At 33.5% G+C, this 15,637-nt stretch overlaps 1 protein-coding gene across 1 annotated transcript in view; it reads right to left on the bottom strand.

Annotated features, from left to right (window-relative positions):
- The window catches only part of LOC124362024 (ATP-binding cassette sub-family C member 5-like), a 124,577-nt gene extending 111,249 nt beyond the window's left edge, over window positions 1-13,328 (bottom strand). The window contains 1 exon segment of the mRNA XM_046816170.1: window positions 13,170-13,328. The gene's annotated coding sequence lies outside the window, so the exon portion shown is untranslated.
- Between the last annotated feature and the right edge of the window lie 2,309 nt (window positions 13,329-15,637).

Genomic DNA, 15,637 nt, shown 5'->3' with positions numbered 1-15,637 from the left:
CATAGGACTTAGCACTAATTGTGTATAAAATGTGCTTTTCATTTAATTCAAATAGGCAATAGTAGTAGTAATAGTAATAGGCATATACAGAGCCACAACTAAAAGAAATCTGGACAGAATCTTATTACAACAAAAAAAAGCTTTAAGAATAATTTTTAACCTAAAACAAAGAGATACAGTGAAACCATACTTTTCTCAACTTCAAATTTTAACTGTATATGATCTATACATTTATGAAACTGTTTTATACGTAAAAAAATACAACAATCCAATTAGTACTTTAAATCATCATGATTACAATTTAAGACGTAGCAGATATGTGGAACAACATAGGCTGAAGTTTTATGAAAAGAAAACTAGTTTCATCGGCACAAAATTTTTGTTTACCCTTCCTCTCAATATTCAAAATGAGCAAAATTATGAAAAATTCAAAAAAACTACTTAAAGATTATTTATTAACGTTATCCTTGTATTCTTTTGAAGACTTTTTTTGTTTCAATATGTAAATAACTTTTAAGTATTGTTGGGTATGTTTAGAAATGTATAAAATCCCCTTAAATTACCAAATAATTACCTTAACTAATAACTGCCTTGATGTAGAAATTGCTTTAACTTACTCTGTAGAAGGCTACATAGCCAAATCTTACTTTTTCAGTGAGTGTCAAACTGATTTTTATGTTTTAATATATAAATGATAAATTTATATTGAGATTTATTGTGACGCTATTCTTATAATCTGTTACATGTCTGAATAAAGAAATTTTGAATCTGAATTTGAATTAGTAGGCCTACACAAAATAGAACACATTTATTTTCGCCTAAGAACTGATCATGTTTTTAGACAATTTTGAACTACCATAACAGACTATAAATAATAGAATTAGACCTTTTCTATTTCTTATGGTTTCATCAGTTGCCTTTTTAAACAAAATCAACAATAAATATGTTTAAAATTTGTATATGTATGGTTTAAGCAACTTTTAACCATTTAATGGTATAAATATTGAAAATTTATTCAAAATTGCCTTACAAACACTGTATGTTATATAAAAATCTACACATTTTGTAGGACTGAACTATTTAATTTACTGTGCTTATAAAATCTCAAAAACTAAAATATTTTGGACAGAGATTCAGCACAGTCATATCTTTTACATCAATCAAAATTATCATACATACAATTTTTATGATAACTTCAATAGCTGTTTATCTAGAAAATCGTATATCTTTCATAGCTTTCGAACAAAAACCCTTAGTGAATGCAGGTGAGGCTTTTTTGTCAAACCCTTTTGGCTCAAGGTGACAAAAGTTTACTGTACAATAGTTTTTATTCCGACACACTATTGATATAAGGGGCTAAGAATATTAAAGACCAAATGGGTTATAAATAGTACAAAATTCATTTAAAATATGTATAAAGTGTTTTTAATAAACTAACTGTTCTTTGTTTGAAGTTTATTTTTAACGATGGAAGGATTGTGAAGGAAACATGGCAAATGTCCGGAAAAATCCTGTTTCCTTCACAAACTAACTGTTTTTTTAACTAACAACACTGTTTTATAGATGAAAAATCTAATATCACTTGTAAAAAATTACAAGCATAGCCTAGTATTTATCAACAAACCTACGCACTAATTCAGTAAAATAAAAAAACTGTTCAGCTGGTCATTGATATTCATATGGGTACTGAGGCCCCAAAACAGGATATTTTCAATGAAATGCAAAATAGGATTTTTTTTACAAATGCAATATTTTTCTTCATATTGTGTTTGTGAGTTAAAGGAAAAGTGGAAATGTTGCATTAATAGCATATTTAGATTATTTTTTGTATTTGACAGTACGAGTAAGTTATTTTATTCAGACCTATAACAAGCCACATTATATATTATTAATTGATACGATTTCTGAATGACAACATTTTTTATTTATGTTTAACGCATTTCAATAATTTCATATTTTCCCATTTTGTCTCACACAGTCGTTAAATTACGTGACAATCTGATCTTATAACGTGTCTAATTTTGAGATCACGTTTTACTCTTTTTGAACAGTATTAAAATATTATGCAAGCGGTCCCATATTTTTGTTACATCCTGCCTACCTTGACTTGGAAGGCCGTCTGGTTTGATGCACAGAACTTACTGAATGCAGCATTTCATTTAAAAATAGAAATAAATACCATTATTAATTATTCATTTGAATTTCTTGTATTTCTACAAAATTTAAATACATTTAACTATTTATTTGCCTAAAATTTCTTATCAATTTACTAAAAGTACCTACAGTTGAAGTACAAAATAATATAAAATTATTTAGAATCAACTAATGAATTTTCAAATAAATATTTTTCTTTCCATGCCTATTAGGCTAATTAGTAATTAATTGCCACCAAGTAAATGGAGCAGATTCTAGTGATTGCCTTTAAGTATTACTCTTTTGACTTTTCACAATTTTTTAAACTACTTTTATTTTTTTATGTTCTAAAATCATTTAGTGTAAGAAAAAAAATAAAGCATTAAATTACCCGTGTGTGTAAACAAATCTTTCTTGTCACACAATTTTTTCTTGTACGTGAAAATACATACTATTTGATATTTTCACTGTCCCCCTCCTTCCCCTCTCTTCTAACACCATGTTTTAAATATGCAATATATGAAAAAGAATAGGTGGAGACCGATCAATTGTCGCATTTGGAAATTTCCACAAAAATAGAACGTCAACACATTCTTGCATCTTGTTACAAATAAGATACAAAAAGGCCCACACGACTTGCCCAGCAACCTTACTTGAACTGAATTAAACTTATTTATCTTGTCAAAAGTATTAAGTCAAACTAATGAGTTACATCGAATTAGATCAAATGCATGTCAGAAACATTGCAATATGCATGGACCTGTTTAATACTCCAGTAGTACTAAAAATAAAACAATAAAAAAAACCAATAAAAAAACCAATTAAAAATACAAGCACAATGGCCCATGAACCGCTCACGTGACTTGTTGTGATAACCTGAATAATGTTCAGACTCTTCAGGTCATTGTATCTCTTACTGACCGTTCTCATAGCATTTTGTAAATACAAAGGAAGTAAAATTTAACTGTACCGTTTTAACAACTGATACTCCTTTAAAAAGTACTGATTAATAAAATAATTATTTTATTGTATAAATAATATTTTATTAAAAATGTTTTGCTTAAATTGTATAAAATGTCAATCGCCAAATTACAAGGTCCAGATTTGTCAAAACTGTCAAAATTTCAATATTGTTATCAACATTTACAATATACCTAATTTCATGATCACAATTACAAAGTTCTGAGTCGGTGGGAAATGTATGGGATGCTCATTAAATCACTATTAAGTGCCAATCACCATATGTATTCAGAAGGAAAATCCACATGTATTTCATCACACACATACGTGTTATGCGTTGCTTTAGTTCAGTTGAAAGAATGTCTAGAAAAAAATTAAGCTTTAGATCTATTGATTGATTAGCAAATGGGGCCAAGACCCTAAAAAAGAAACAAATGAAATGAGACATGTGTCCATATTCAAAGATAATACAAGACCATACTCAGAAATCAGAAATCAGAAATTCTTTATTGTCAGACAGTAGAACACTGCAAAATAGCGTCAACAATATTATGTAATAGTTAATTACATTAAGTTATTTTCAGAATAGCCCAATAAAATTAAATATAAAAACGTCAGATTAATTTAATCAGCACTAAAGTTTTTGTCAATGCTAAAATAAATCAAACTAAAGCTTACATAGGTGGACTGGTCTTAACATAAAGCTTAACATAAGCTAGTCGACCAGAGCACTCGAACAAAGTCCCTGACACTGTAGTAAGCCCGCTGTACCAAATGCCGCTTGACCTCCCTCTCAAAAGAAGGACTTGTTTTTGTTTTCATAGAGTCTGTGAGTGCATTATATAGTTTAATGCCGCTGGTTAATAAATGTCTTTCAAAAAAACTTGTTCTATGGGCAGGAATGGTAATCATATTGGAGTGACGTAGATTGTGACGATGTAGGGGGATTTTGAGATTTGAAAAGGTGGAGGTTTTGTGAACAAATGTCACGCAGTACAAGATATAAATCGATGGGGAATGTTAGAACCTTTGCCTCCCTAAAAAAGCGACCTACAAGAAGCTCTACACGGTTTCCCAAAAACCGCTCTCAACGCCCTTTTCTGGAGTTTTAAAAACGAATTTTGTACGTACACTTTCACATCCCCAAATGACTACAGCATATGTGAGAAAGGGGTAGATAAGCCCATAGTAAGCAGCCAAGGTCACTCTGGTATCAGCAAACTTTGACAGGTTTTCTAATAACAAAAATCCCCGAGCTTAGTTTCCTACAACGAGCTCAATATGATCGTGGAAGCTTAATTTATTGTCAATCTGAACGCCTAGAAACTTTAGCGACTTACCAGATGAAATCTCTTCATCCCCCAAGTGGAATGGAATTTGCTCCAAATCCGGAGAACTTCTGATAGAAAAATGGATCATTTGAGTTTTCTCCCTCGTTATTTACTACGAGGCTGGTTTATGCTGAAACCACTGGGATATTTTTTGTGCTTCTTCAGAAGCCAGAGTCATGAGGTCCAAGTGGTTTGGGGCTTTCACTGTGAGGGATGTATCGTCTGCAAAAAGACAAATTTTGGCATTGGGACCAGAAATGCAATTTGGGAGGTCATTCACAAACAAGAGGAACAAGATTGGTCCCAGTACTGAACCCTGCGGGACTCCTCTTATTACCTCACATGGTTTTGACGAAGCTGTTCTTTGACAGCCATAGCTGTCCAAAAAAGGAAGCTGAACTGATTGCGTCCTCCCACGCAGGTAAGATGAAATCCAACAGTACGATACACCTCTAATGCCAAGTAAGTGAAGTTTTTTTAGCAAAAATTTATGATTAACCATATCAAAGGCCTTGGTCAAGTCGAAAAAAAACAATCCCATAGCTAAATTGCCCGAGTCCAGAGCCTGTGTCATAAATGAAATAACAGAGTCAACTGCGTCAGTGGTTTGATTTTCCTTTAATGAAACCAAAACTGACTTGCAGAGAGAACTCCGTTTCTCGCCAGAAAAGACAACAATCTATCCAGAAATATTCTTTCAAATATCTTAGAAAAGGTTGTAACCAGCGAAATAAGGTCTGAAGTTACTACCAAACGTTCCTAGCTCCTCTCTTGTAGAGAGGGGTGGACTATAGCGTGTTTTTGTGAATTAGGAAATTCACCCACTGAAAAAGATAAATTAATTAAATAAGCAAGTGGGGAAGAAATTAAATCATGGATCTGCCTGAAAAGCTTAGACGATAGTCCATCATTTCCACAAGATGGCTTAGGTTTTAAAGCAAGTATCACACCGCGATACTTCCTGCTCTGTGGTGGGGGACAAGAACAGCGACTTGGTTACAGATTGTGGTGTAGTAGTTTGGTGTTGACTCGCTTAGGGCCATGAGAAATATTTCCACTGGTGTCATGGTATTGACCAATAGTCGAGAAGAAGTTGTTAAACATATGGCAACCCTGACAGGATCCCTAACTTCATTGTCATCAGAATCAAGCAAAGTGGGGAAAACATTATTATTTTTTCTGGAAGGCTTGCTGTCATTAATGAGAGTCCAAATGGTTTTTGTCTTATTTGCTGATTCAGAGATCCTACTCAGGAGTTGATCCGACTTAGACTTCCTTATTGCACTTTTATAGGAACGCCTTAATTTTCTGTATGCCAATCTGGAGGGATGTGAGGATTCTAGGTCCTTCGTAAAGGAATAGCAAAACTGTAGCTGATCCTTGAGTCTTAGAATTTCGGGACTCTCCGTGACGATCCTGTTAGAAGAATTAAGAGGGTGTATTCTTGTCTTTGTCAGAGGAAAAGTTGCTTCAAAGTAATAAGAAATTAGATTTGTAAATTCATTAAATCTATCATTGAAGTCCCCTGATTTAAACACACTACTCCATGTTTCATTTTTTAGAAAATGCCTGAATGTTTGGATATTGCGGGACGTTATCCTTCGCGACATTCTAAACTTAGGCAAAGGTATGGTCTTAGCTGGGAGGACGATAACAGCTTCCTGACCATGATGATCTGATAACGCAGTTATCACGACATTGCTATTTATCAAGCTAGGATCAATGTTAGTAAATATATTGTCAATTGCAGTTTTTGAACCCTTAAACTCCCTGGTGTAAGAGGTTATGGTATGTCTTAGACCAAATGTTTTCATGATATGAATGAAATGTCTACTGGATGCCTGATTACTCAATAGATTCTATGTTGAAGTCTCCAATAACAACAAGTCTATGACTCCGCCGAACAACTCTAGCAAGACAGTCACCAAACAAACCGGAAGAATTCTTCACAGTTATATCCAGGAATTCTGTAGACAGCAATAATTATAATACTCTCAACTCTCAACCGTTCCAAAGCTGAACTTTTGCAGCAGATAATTGACAAGAACTCTCGGAACAAAACTGGGATACATCAACACGTTCACAAACCACATTACTATTTGCCAGGATACATACTCCACCCTTTTGCCGAGATTGGCAACAAAAGGCCGACACATTGTTTATACTCCAATAGAGAGAAGGACTCGAACTGTATTTCCGATAATTTGTGCTCAGATAAACAAATTATTTCAGGGTGTGTCGCTCTCTAGGTGTATTTCTAGGAGGTCTTTGTTTGTTCGAATCCCACAGATGTTCTGGTGGAAAATAGTGAAAGCTCCCTTTTTGTAACCGACACCTGTCGCAGAGGGAAAGACTAATGTCATTTTTCTCTTGCTCCGTAACCTGTCCCCGTTCTAAAAAAATTATAATTTGCCTCAGAATTAGTCCATGTTTTCGATTCAAAGTTAGAATTGTACACTATTCGGGTACTAAATATTCGTTCTGCTTTAGAACATTGTTCCATTTTGATGTGTAGGGGCCTGTGCTTTACGCCATTTTGAGGACTTCCTCGAGATCCAAGCCCAGGAGATAAAGGCCTGATTTTCCCAAAACAGCTCGGTAGAGCATTGACTATGAGTTCCGCAACCCTTCGCTTCCCGAGCTCGTTAAAATGCAGCCCATGCCTCGTAAAGAATCGCCTTGGGATACACTCGAGTGAAACAAAGTCAGCATGATCATGTCTCCCAACCGTAGCAAGAAGATCCCGGTTTTAACACCATTAATGACATCATTTAGATTTGGAGCATCAAATCTCTTGGGAATACCCAATACAATAAACATTGGTGTCCGCCAAACCCTCCAGTGCCCGACCGAGAGACACGCAAAGCCCATCGCAGTGGTCAGGGACATTGTTCGTACCAGCCAAGATGACAACATAATCCTGTTTTGTGAGTTTGCGGCCACTGAGGTACTTCTTAATACTTCAATACTTTCTTAACTTACAGAGACAAGCAGCTCAAAGATGTTTCCCTTTCTATCACTCTCTTTTAAACCTCAGTGTTTGAACCTATGAGCTCTTTGAACCAAGAGGTTATTACTTAATACTTGTAAATTCCAACAAACTTAATCACTATGAAAACTAGTGACTAAAATAATAATGAAAACAAAATAACATACATTTACCGGCAAAACATGAATTTATTTATTAATAAAATTAAACAGATAGTTATTGTAAAACATTAACAAATAATTAAGTACAATTACACAGCATAAAAAATGAATTCTTAATTTAAAAATGTATCACCTACATAAAAAAAATTATGTTAAGAATAAAAAGGATTATTAAGCAAAAACTTATAACATTTTTATGTAAATGTTTTTACTGAATGTTTAATGGAGATTGATTAACTTTATTAAATACTTTCAAAGACAGTAACATGACTTGATAATGACCCACAGTAACAGGGCCGCATTTACAAATTCGGCGCCCCTAGGCCTACAGACCAAAGAGCACCCCCCCCCCCTCCCCCAGAGGACTCTGATTACACTGACGTAGAAATCCAGTAAATTTCTTAATTACGTAATTTTGATGAAAGATAATTACAATAGTATATATATATATATATAGAGGAGTGTTTTGAATAAATAAAATTAAGCAATGAACCAATGAATGAGTCAACGTCGCACCCCGGACCTAGTTGACCTTGGCCACCCGCCCCGCCGCCGAGCACCAACACCACCCGCCGCCGCAACTTTTTTCTTTTGTGTACTTTAAAATTTATGCGCCCCCTAAAATTTTGCGCCCTAGGCCTGGGCCTAGTGGGCCTATAGGGAAATGCGGTACTGCACAGTAATGACCTTGTAAATAACAATAAAAACATACTGACATTTAATGAACATAATTTTAATACTAAAAATCAAAATTGTGCAGCTATTGGTTTCTATGGGCTGAGCAAGGTAATAAATAGTTGTAGAGTTGTTTCACTTAAAATCTTTAACAGAATAAAACCATTAATTTATAAGAAGTAGCAAAGAGGAAATAGAGAATAAACAAATTTGTAAATAAACTGAGTACAATCATATAAGATTTTAACATGTATCAGTTTTATTAACAAAATAAAATGAAACATAAAAGAGTGGAAAGTCAATGTCAAGTCAAGTTACGTTTAACTTATCACAATTTATGATGATTTTAGCAGAAATTTAATGCTCAATCGTGACTTTGTCAATAATTTTATGGTGCACATGACAAAAATAAAGATTTAATTTCATAGCAACAAATGTAACTGGCAAAATATAATCAGACAGAGCTGGTATTGGTGCCATACCATTGAAGGCATCAAAGGAAATAAGGAGGAGATAACCTCACTGGCAAGAAAGCAGTCAGGTCTCTCTTGACAGGTCTAAATATCAAATAAAGTTATCCTGTAAATTTCAGGAAGAAGTTATAAAGAAGTGGGAGAGAAGCTTGATAGGTTCATTGTGGCAGAACTCCCACTGACAAAGGTGGTCAAGGCTGTTCATAAACCCTTAGGAGAAAACAGTGTGACTTGACCCAGCGAAAAGTAGTCTTGGGACCTCCCTGAAAACATTTTTGGAGACTAGGACTAAGAAGTCTGACAAATTCAGTAATGAAGAAGATTAGCAGAATACTATTAGCTGGACTGTTCAGTCACTTCAAGCGTCGGTGGGACTGGATTGAAAAATCTTTTCCTGAACCTTTGGATGTGGAAGAGGCAGATACAAGGACGTAGAGGATTTACTAATTTACTATTATCTGCAATTAAATGAGGAAATGGCCATTGTTAGAGAAGCTGTACCATCCTCCAAGGTACAGGAAAACCTGCTGGAACAGGATGTGCTGGTTGGTCAATAGCTTCTGCTATCACATTACAAGAGCTTCGCTTTTTGAGCTTTACCTGTCTCTGGTTACATAAATCAAATGTTTCACAGATATGTTGATATCTTTTCTACACATAATGACTTACAACTCTGTGTATTTTCACTTCCTCAGCGTCTTATTTGAGGGATCAGCAAGAGAATAACGCATTGTTGGTCACAACAAAGCCTAGACAGAAGGAAATCATTCTGAACCATGTCTGACATGCCTCCATCAAAATCATCATTCAAGATATCATCACCTAGTTTATAGTTTATATAGGAAATCTCCATGATAAGAAAGAGTAGCTCAATACCTAGCAGGGATCACTTCTGGCTGGTTCATACCTTCCAGTTGAAGCCACCAATGGGCACAGCAAAAACTGATGTGTCACTTAAATCTGGGCAACCTTATGGAGGTGCAGGAGCGGCACATCCCTAACTAATTACAGAGCAAAGATACTTTTACAAGGTACTCCACTCAGATAACATTTGTGAAAATTATGTGTGCAGGAACAGGAGTCAGTGGAACAGCTGCGCACAGGGAGGACTCTGAAAACTACGACTCGTATCAGGCGAAAACTGAAACTCTGAAAACTCGTATCAGGCGATTCTCTCTATAGGAAGAGGGTATATCCTGCTTACATATCCTGAGGGTCCTTACTGTCTCAATGAGGGTCCTATAACAAACTATGTTTCTTTCTTACTGAATCCAGAAAACAGCCAAGAAAGATCTCTCAGATGAGATTTGTGATTTAGAACTCAAACAAATTCCTATGTGGCAATCATCTCTTCTTTCGCCATATTCCTACCTCTGCGACACAGGGTCTTGAGCGCTCCACTACTGAATTTTATTAAGTTGTCAACTATAGTAAAATTCTTCTAACCTTTTGAAATTCATTTCTCTCATGTCTAAGAAGTTGGGAGAAGCTTTTCAAAACCACTTTAGCTGACACTTTAAAATGGCTGGAAGATAGTCCAGCCAAAGATGTTCCGATGACTCTTTTTCAATTAAAAATGTACAGATTTCTCTTGAGTCAGAGTCCCAAGTATCCTTAGATGTCTTTGGATATGTTCATGGTGGTTCCCTGATTCAGAAGTCTCTTTTTTTATTTTGTAGGTACATGTTACAACATTTTCCTCCTCAAGAGGATCTATGAACATTTTGTACTGTTTTAGTTCTTCCATAATGCGATTTTACTTCCCTCTTCCACTTATTCACAATTCTCTTGCAAAGCTAAGGGGTACAGTACATTAAATTGGTGTTCAAAACATGTCTATTGGGGCCTTAACCCTTTTCTTACCAAAAGGTCTATGTACTTAGTTCTTATGATGCTTTCATGGATTGGTGTATACATACCAGCCAATACCTTATACCAGAAGTTTACCTTATGAGGTCAAAATTCTAGAGAGTATGATCACAACAAGTCTTGTTTGAGTCATAAAAATTACTAGATCTATAAACTCATTCATATTATAATTTTCTATGTAAAAAATATTCACTTTTGGACATAGTCAAAAACAAAAATCAAAGAAAACATGTCTGCAATCAAATAAACATTAAAGTTATTTCTTACTGGAATTAGGCCAACACTATCATACAATTAAAACATGACCAGTTTTGCTCCTGTCACAATAGTCTTTGTTTCTTTTCCACAAATTTCTTTCACATTCAGGATTATTCAGCACCATTCCAACATCTTCAAGCCAGCAAAACACTGTTTGTCATCTTTAAACAAACTTTAATTTATTTTTGTAAAGTATAGGTCTACTATTAATTTTACTTTCTTGTTTAGAGTCTGTTTTTATTATGGGAGGATTGTGATGGAAACAGTATTTTTATAGAAGAAAGTCACTTTTAAAATAAATATTGCAGTTAGTTCAAAATTGTGTTTACAGTAAAGTTGATGTTAGTTATATATATTTTATTAAAATTTATTGATAGTAACAATAATTCCAACTACTAATAAATTATTAAAGTTTTTATATTTGATTGTTAATATTGATGTAAAACTCTGCGTATTGTACTCTACTCTTTTGGTCTATTGGCTGCAGTATAATAAGCGGCCACTACAATTAGAAACAGAACCAAATTATCAATTAGAAATATCTAAACAATTAATACAAAAATGTTTTAACTATAGTTATTTACAATATTGCTTGCTGTTTTTAATGTATAAAAGAAAAATATTCTTTAAAATTAACTTAAACTGAAATTATTTGAGTAATTTGGCCAAAAGTACAATGGGTAATTCTAAGCAATATATGGGTCAACCTCGATTTTTCTCATATTACAATATAATGTTCCAATAGTCAATTAGAAAAGGAAATGACTAGAATTTCTTGCCGGAAAGCAGTTATAGGGAGCAGGCAACCGCCAGACGGTCATATATTGCTTGGAGTTACCTATAAGTGATCAGGGGCACTGACGTGATCTGGGCTTCAAATTTGGAACTACTCGAGTTAATTTTTTTTCTAAAAGAGCAAGCCGCGCGAAGCGCTGCGCAGCGGGCAGGCATCGTGCGTGATCCTTTTTTTTTATTAAAAATTTCTGATAAATTGTTATTACATATTACAATATAATGTAGGTAATGTATGTAAAACAATTTTAAACACATAATTACATGCTGGAAAGCAAAGTAAACCAATATAATCCGCCCAATACAAAATCTCCGTAAAAATCTGGTAAAGGAATCTGTGTCATTCCTTTGGCCTGAATCAATTCAGTATATACGAAGATCACGCACGATGCTTGCCCGCTGCTTGCTCTTTTAGAAAAAAAATTAACTCGAGTAGTTCCAAATTTGAAGCCCAGATCACGTCAGTGCCCCTGATCACTTATAGGTAACTCCAAGCAATATATGACCGTCTGGCGGTTGCCTGCTCCCTATAACTGCTTTCCGGCAAGAAATTCTAGTCATTTCCTTTTCTAATTGACTATTGGAACATTATATTGTAATATGAGAAAAATCGAGGTTGACCCATATATTGCTTAGAATTACCGTACAATGGCTATGAACATGCTTTATTTGTGTCATCAAAACATGTTTATCCTTCAAAATAGTAAAGTGTAAGTAAGATTTACATTGATTGTTTATTACATTAAATAAACATGAATAACTATCAGATAATTTTATTTTGAATTCATTATCACTGTTTTAGATATAAAAACATAGCAGCTCTACACTATAATTTAAAATAACTAAAAATGTTATTTGGTTAAACTTTTTTATTCCGTAATTTAAATAATCATGAATATCGATGATTTGGTTGTGGTGGTGGTACCGCTTATTAGGCCTATAGATAACTACAACCGGAATAACACCTTTAGGGATATTTTTGTATGTTACCCAGCAGTGCAGACAGATTTGAGAATGGTTAATATTTAGTGTCAGCCCATTCATTTTCTAGGTTTTCTTTTTGTTTCTATAACTTCCTACATTTTGGTTTCTGTAATAATTTGTATTTTGTACCTTATACTTTTTAAGCGTTGTTCATAAAAAAACAAATAATGTGTAATAGGTAAAGTATATATTTATCATGACATTTGGTACCTGAGTGCTGGGTACTCATAAAATTATTTTGGACTCATCTTGTATATTATACAATGGTGTAAATTCTTGGGACAAAAAGCTGGGTGAGAAGGAAAACCGTAACCTCACAATCAAAATTCTGCTAACCACAAAGAATTTTATTTTTTATTCAATCACATTACTTTGTTTTTTTTATGTTCTCCAGTATATCTAAACTGGTACAGAATGAGTAATAAGATTAATTGAAGGGACAATAGAATTCGATGTTGGTCAATGAACATAAAATGCAGTTAGGTTGCCAAACGATAATTTTTTATACAATTAAGCTATCATATATTTCAAGTACATTACTTACATTTCACTGTTTATACGGCGAAAATAAACAACACATTCACATTAACAAACCAAACTGTATCTATCGGAACACTGAAAGAGGCTAGGCTAGGCTAACACAAAAGAGTAACCACTAGCCAATCTGTCAGCTCCCCTCTTCCAACTCAAACAAAAACATAAGAATTGACCACAGCTGTTGAGAAACGCCACTGGTTCAGCTGATCACAAGAAAAAAGATCAGCTGTTTCGTATAGCACAAAATTTACCCCTGAACAAACATCGGGTATTTCATTCCGATCGGTTGTTATTTTTTTAATTGCTATCACAAGCATAAACCGGCAAGTATTTAATTCTTAATTTCACTGCTTTTTGCTTTGTTAACTCAAATTATTTAGTGGAGGAAACACGGTAAATGGTTGTTTTATGAAAAGAGATGTCTATTTATATTTCTTCAATCTTTAATCTTTTTATCCACAGACAATACCTATCAGTTACATCAGTAAAAAAAAAACAATACTATGGTAATCAAGTTATTAATGTGATTTAAAAAATTCTCTTTAATAGATTGTTTAAGGATATATGTTTGTTTTCAGCGGAAATATATTGTTAACTATTATGTTCTTTGAATGTGGAATGAATGATTCTTCTAATACGGGAAGAATGGTTTTTTAACTGTTATACTTTAGAAATAATAATTCTCATTGGTTTAATTGTCGGCTATTTATAAATATCTTAAGTAGTTCGTTCTGTATCGGCTCCATTATTAAATTTATATTTATTCCATTATTTTTATGATGAACTGAATATAATGTTTGGCAGTGCAGGCTGCGGCAACATAGATACTTGCCGCACCGATTATTGGAGGCACGAGGCATTCGTGATCAAACACTGTGAGGTTTTGATATGTAATCTGATAGGTACTATTTAGAGGAATGTTTTTCGTTTGACGTCAGCAAAGCAGGCAGATATGGTAATAGTCTAGGAGGGTACGGTCCAATAAACGGACCCCGGTTTTTTATATCGAAGAATAATCATCGATACCTATATTTCGCAATCATAGACTATAAAATCGATATAAAAGTAATAACAATTATATGTTTAAATTAAAATGTGAATTTAATGATAACAAATAATAAATGAACATTACCAAAATCGGGAAACTCATAACTTTAACTAAATGAACAGAACGAAACGTTTTTACTAAAGTTGTGTCCACCATTACCTTCTTTTTTTGCATCTGAAGACGACCATGTTAGCTCCTCTGACAGTTACATTTGTTACCTTTCCACAAAATATCACATAATGGATTCTTAGGTACTAACCCAACATCCTGAAGCCATAAAAAACATATTTTATCGTCTTTTTAAAGCAATTTCGTGAAGCTTCCTAACGATTGACGGCCATTTTAATACACAATGTTACGTGAAATTTAAAATATTACACTTGTATTATTTGAAAGTGTTTACAGCTGTTCATATAGATTATTTAAGTTGTTAAAAATTAATTCATCAGTATCGATTGATTATATCGATGGAATGATTAAGTAATATCGTTTGCCAATGTCGATATAAAAAAACCGGGTCCCGCTTATTGGACCGTACCCGTCTAGGAGTTAATTTGTTACAATTATCTTCTCATATTCTTGTAACCTTTTTGATATCCTCCCATTTCGACCTCATCAAAATTAATGCGACCGACAATCAATATTTTTCTTAGGGAAAACTTCGATATCAAGAAAAACCTAGGTTGAGTTCTTATACAATGTAAATTGATTCTTGGTTCTTGGATTATAAAGGCAGAGGTAACAGGATTGTTACTGCACTGAGAATTTTAATTATAAAATAACAAAATTGACTGTAACAACAATTTGTTACTACTAACACATTTGTTACTGTTAATATTGTTGGAGTAACATTTTATTACTGAATTAATAGATTTGTGTCTTTTGTATATGTGTGTGTACGCATTATAGTGGACTCAGAAATAAATTGAACGTTAACTTAAATTGAAAACAACTTTACATGCTAAAATTGAACTTAAAGCCGAAATTCAACCGTAAATTTCTCAAACTGAAACAATAAATAAATTCCATCTTATGAAAATGAAATAATTCGAACCAAGCTTGCAAAAATATTTGAATAGTAAAATAAAAAATAAAATGAGATCTGATAAAAAAAGAGTGAGAGCTAAACAGTTAACTTAGTTATTTCAGAAATAAAAAATTACAGTAACCTAATTGAAAACTAATGAACACTGTACGAAGTGCTTCTCTAAAGCTTTGCAAAAACAACTGCATCATCGAGATCAAGTTAACGTGACAGTACATGTAAATATAATACAAAGTATTAAAAAAAAATCCTGTTTCCTTCACAATACAAAGTACCTACAAAGATTTTTACTAATAGAATGAAGTCTTTAACCAAAGTGTATTTCTCAAATAAGGGCGGGAGAAATCATTTCTATGTTTCTCTATAGAAAGCAAAGTATAAA

Source organism: Homalodisca vitripennis, chromosome 5, assembly GCF_021130785.1.
Source record: "Homalodisca vitripennis isolate AUS2020 chromosome 5, UT_GWSS_2.1, whole genome shotgun sequence".
In the NCBI taxonomy this organism is placed as follows: Eukaryota; Metazoa; Arthropoda; class Insecta; order Hemiptera; family Cicadellidae; genus Homalodisca; species Homalodisca vitripennis.
Note: the sequence above shows the minus strand (reverse complement) of the source record. Positions and strands in the feature narration are given on the sequence as shown.